Consider the following 5,012-nt stretch of genomic DNA (forward strand, 5'->3'; position numbering starts at 1 on the left):
ACTTGTCACTCAATAATGTTTGTGAAGCAATGCGTTTGAGGTGGGGAAAAGAAAAATAAAAAGAAGAAGTTTAATGAATTTACACACTACTCCTACTCCTATCTAAACAGATTGAGTAATAAAATACTTGCGATGAGAATAGATAGATACATAACAACCATTAACGCATAGTGATATTTATTATCTTAAATCACTCGAGTAATCCCAGCTCATCATACTAACGCATCACACATCTCTCGATGGTCAGCTGCATGACTATATCTCTATAGTGCATGGTTGCATCGAACATAAGATTGTGCCTATCTCTAGGAACAATACATACTTTGCTTTAGTACATTGCATCTCTTACCTTCTCAGACAGTTAGACGTAACTATTTAACTTATAAACAAGCAATGCAATAACCCATAGACAAGTGTTGCTACAGCCTTTCACCAAGCAAAGAGGATTAACTCACTATACTCCACAACACACATCTCTCGGTGCGTTGCTACATGCGTCCTATCTCTAGGTTACACGATTAAGTATGCGATCGTCTTTGATAAATAAACAATGAAGGTAAATGATGTTAAAGAAAAAGATGATGAAGAAGATGAAATTGAAAGAATCAAGAGATGCATTGATTACAAAATGTCTTAATATCTTAAGCTAAAATGTAATACAATACAGAGGGTATAAGAGAAATGAAGGGCTCTGTGCCAAGGTTGCCGATGGTGCCATGGATGAATGGTGGAGATGTCTCTCTCGAGCTCTATCTCCAACGAAAGCTTCGGTCGTCACTTGGTATGGTTTGTGGAGGTGAAGAATTCTCACTGAAAATCTTGCTCAAGCTCTCATCTGTGATCGCAAACCTCTACCTGGAGGCAGAAGTTCGGATACTTTGAAATAAAGGTCGAAGGGGCTATTTGTAGGGTTTAAACGCCGATAGCTATCATGATTGCATTATGTCTCACTGCTGCCTTTGTCGCGGTATGGGCAATGTCACATCATCTTATCTTATTGATACTTCTAAGGTATGCGTCTGAGCTTGATTCAGCTGAAGTATCAATGTGTTCTACCCATCTTGCGGTCGTCCTTCTATTATGGTTGTCACTCCGTGGTCGCAATTTCCAATTGATCACCGTAACTTCCATGCGATGGGTGCATTCGATCACCGTAACTTCCACGCGATGGACGCATTCGATCACCGCATACATTCGTCTATGCGATAGCTCAGTTTTCAATGTATGCATTTGTCTTTGCGGTCGCCTAGCTTCAGCGCATGCGTTTGTCTGTGATTGCTTATTTCCAACACATGTGTTTAATTCCTACGATAGCTACAAAAATAGACACTTTGGCATGGAGTAATGCATAATATTGAGGTTAGTGAGGATTTAGGTGCTAATCGACGCAAAACTCAATTTTCGCATATTCTAAATATTATCACTGCATTTTCTACTTATTAGCCCTCATAATTCTAAATAAAAGGCTTATAATAACTGGCATATCTGTCAGTTATCAATGAGCACCCAAACCCGATTCGATCTCCGGTCTAAGCAGACGAAAGGGATGCCAAGCAACTCGACCTCCATTCTTCTCCTTCAATCTTAAAGGTGACCGCTTACGCACCATCTAACCTCACCATCCACAGATTTAAACTCACACCGTCCTTTGCTACTAAAAACCATAACGTAACCCTCACTATCTAGATTAAACTCACCGTCTGCTAACAACCATAATGATGAAAAACTACTGTAAATATGCTACCTTCTTACCATGAACCTGCTACCTGCTACCGTAACCGGTCGAACGTACCTGCAGCGGAACGAACGAAGAACCTTCTTACCGTCGGAATGAAGACGACATCAACAAACAACAAACGTGTAGATGAAGACGATGAACGACCCCACCAAAATAGCTACCGACTGCCCTCGGGAGAAGACGACGCCTCAGGAGAATTTGACCGCCGCTCGTCCACAACCCTAGGTCAGAAACCAAGAGTCTTTTTTCGATCTAAGGAAAAAGGAAAATCTTAAATTCTCCTAGAAAATTATGAGAAAATTGTTGATTTGGAAACATAATCAGAGGAGTGAGTTGCAGTAATAGGATCATTGGTAAAAAGAAGCATTCAAATAGATGTAAATTCCAGATATTTCTTATTCATACTCTTAAAACAATAATCGCAATCCAAATAGGCCGTAAATGTCATAGAAATACCATGGAGAATCTATCTAGTAGTACCATTGATAAAAACCACCCATAATAATTACCTATTTTTATAGGTAATGATTACCTTTTAAAAAAAATACAATTTTTAATTCTTTCCTTCTTCTTCTCTCATATATCTTCTTCTTCGTGTACCCTCCTCATTTTTTCTTCTTTGTTTTCATGGCTAATGAAAGTTCTCCCTTTTTTTTCATCACCACCACCACAATGACGCCACTGAGTGAAGATGTGAACCATCCATTCTGTGGAAAGAATATTTGAATGAATATTTTCTATATCAATTTGAGATTCCCATAAAGAATTTATATAAAAAGAATGATTAACTAATTCCCTAATATAAAACCTAAATATATGCATAATACATAATTTAAGGCATAAATATCACAATGCCCTCTCTCAAACTCAAGTTTAGAGACTACTTAAGTTTGTGAGTGGATAAACTTACTAAAGTAACTAGATGACAGAAACTCAAGCAATTTTGAATCAAATCATGGTAGATATGGACAGAAAATAGAAATCCATGAAGAATGAGAACACAGAGAACTTCTGAGTTGCAAACAAAAACTCACGAACTTCTAGGTTGGAAAAATAGACCTACATAAAGATCTAAAACGGAACTAATGAACTTTTGAGCTAAAAACAGGGATCTGCGTAAAGATAAAAAAAAAAAATAAAACAGAGATTCGTAAAACACAGAGGTTGAAACCCATGAAAAGAACCAAATTGAGTCAAGGAACTAAACTAAACCAAACCATAGGACTGAATCGAACCAGACCAGATGAATTGGATGAATTTGAATAACATGAACTAGTTTTTTTCTTTTTTTTTTCTGTTTGAGAAATTGCTGCAAAACCCACGATGAAAAACAGATATCTTAGGCAGAGAGGGCATGAACCAAATTTGAATTGTGGGCAAGATTTTTGGATCTGACGACAACAAGCAGCAATCTTAGAGAGGACTTCAACAAACAGAGTCGGCGGACGCTTGTGGGTGGATCTAAGCTAGGCGGCGCAAGGGATTGGCAGGGAAGGCTTCGAATTTATTCATATTGAGACAAATTTAGGGTGCTGGCGGAGATGGTTGGAAAAGGTTGGGCTGCAGTGGGACTGAGTAAATCTTTGATGGTGACAAGCAAAGGAAACGGATCATAGCTGAACGACATACGAACAGGTATGGGCGACGTGGCAGATCTAAGCAGGCAGACAGCGTGTATCGAGGGGGAGCATGACAGAATTGACAACAGATTTGGACTGAATCAGGTTGATGATAGAGTTTGTCTTGCGTGGGTGTTTCTGGTCAGTGTGGATCTAAGTGGGGCAGCAGTGGATAGGCGGCACGAACCGGTGCTGGACACAATGAGAGGTGTGTACGACAACGCTAAGCAGTGGGTCTAGAGATGTGCACAGGACAGGGTCGGGCCAGGGATGCCATTCTCCATTCCTGTCCCTGTTCTCCATTTCATTCCCTATCTCCGTGAAATTCCCCACGGAGATTGGGGCAGAGATTCTCTGTGAGAATTTGCGGGAAGCAGGGAATTTTTTCTGTTACTTTTTTTTTTCCGTAAAAAGCCAATTAATTTAAATCATTAACGTGAGCAAATTTTAATTAAATAATTAACTTTATCACTAAGTTATTTATTATGATTAGTTTTATATGAAAATTTGAATTTAATGATAAATTACTCAAATTTTAGGCAAGAAAAGCTAATTAATTTTTGTAGTAGAAAGAAATAAATATAAACCAAATTATTCACGTATATAATCTAAATTTAAACATTCAATTTAAATATATTCATTATCTTTCTCAACAAATAATCAAATTTGAAATTTAAATGTAATATTTATATAAAAATAATAATAACATAACATTAAATAACTATACTAAATAAATATGTAGAAGCTAATTGAGGCGGGGACGGGGAACGGGGTGGGGTGGGGGCTGAGGGTGGGGGCTGGGGGCGGGGACGGGGAATGCATTCCCCGTCTTTGTCCCCGTTTAGTTCACGGGGAATTTTTTTTCTTCCACTCCCTCCCCCATTCCCCGCCTAACCGGAGAATCCCCGTCCCGTTCGAGACGGGACCCTATGGAAAAATTGGACATCTCTAAGTGGGTCTGAGGCAACGGATCTATGGTCAATGGGTTGTGCACAGGAGGAACTGACCTGGCAGTGGATTGAATCGGATTTGGGTGACTACGCAAGACATTCAACTGAGACGGAAAAAATCTGAGATGCAACGGAGATAGATTAGAGGCATGATGATAGATCTACACGACACAAACGAGAATGGTTGAAGAACTACACAAATTAGAGGTTGGGAGCAACGGATCTACAAGAGCATCGACAATAATGGGCTGGGAGGAGAAAAACATGAAGATTCGAAAATCTATGAATGTTGAAATGGTGCAAAACCCTTAGAACTTGGCTCTGATATCATGTGGAAAGAATATTTGAATGAATATTTTCTATATCAATTTGAGATTCTCATATGGAATTTATACAAAAAGAATGATTAATTAATTCTCTAATATAAAGCCTAAATATATGCATAATACATAATTTAAGATAAAAATATCGTAACACATTCATTTTCTTCTTTCCATTTCTTCTTTTCTTCTCCATTTTGTCTCTCTTTTCTTTATGTTCTCATATCTCTTCTTCTACTTTTCTTCTCTTTTTTGACCTTTATATATTTTTATTTTTATTTATTTGGCTAGATAACCAAAACTGACAAAATTGACTGACCCTTAGTGTGGTTGGTCCGTGGTGTATTATGCTTGTCAAAAATCGATCCCCACTGACCAACAAAAA

At 38.2% G+C, this 5,012-nt stretch overlaps 1 long non-coding RNA gene across 2 annotated transcripts; it reads right to left on the reverse strand.

Annotated features, from left to right (window-relative positions):
- Positions 1 to 598: 598 nt before the first annotated feature.
- Positions 599 to 3,259, reverse strand: LOC120081904 (uncharacterized). Of its 2 annotated transcripts, XR_005482984.2 has the most exons (3): positions 2,979 to 3,259; positions 2,271 to 2,445; positions 599 to 1,990 (listed from the first exon to the last, which is right to left on the reverse strand). It is a non-coding gene; the product is annotated as an uncharacterized LOC120081904 (long non-coding RNA). The 2 variants fall into 2 exon arrangements; XR_016530795.1 differs by having other exon boundaries at positions 2,271 to 3,259.
- Between the last annotated feature and the right edge of the window lie 1,753 nt (positions 3,260 to 5,012).

The sequence above is a fragment of the Benincasa hispida genome, chromosome 7, assembly GCF_027475165.1.
Source record: "Benincasa hispida cultivar pf3 chromosome 7, pf3_genome.v1.1, whole genome shotgun sequence".
NCBI lineage: Eukaryota > Viridiplantae > Streptophyta > Magnoliopsida > Cucurbitales > Cucurbitaceae > Benincasa > Benincasa hispida.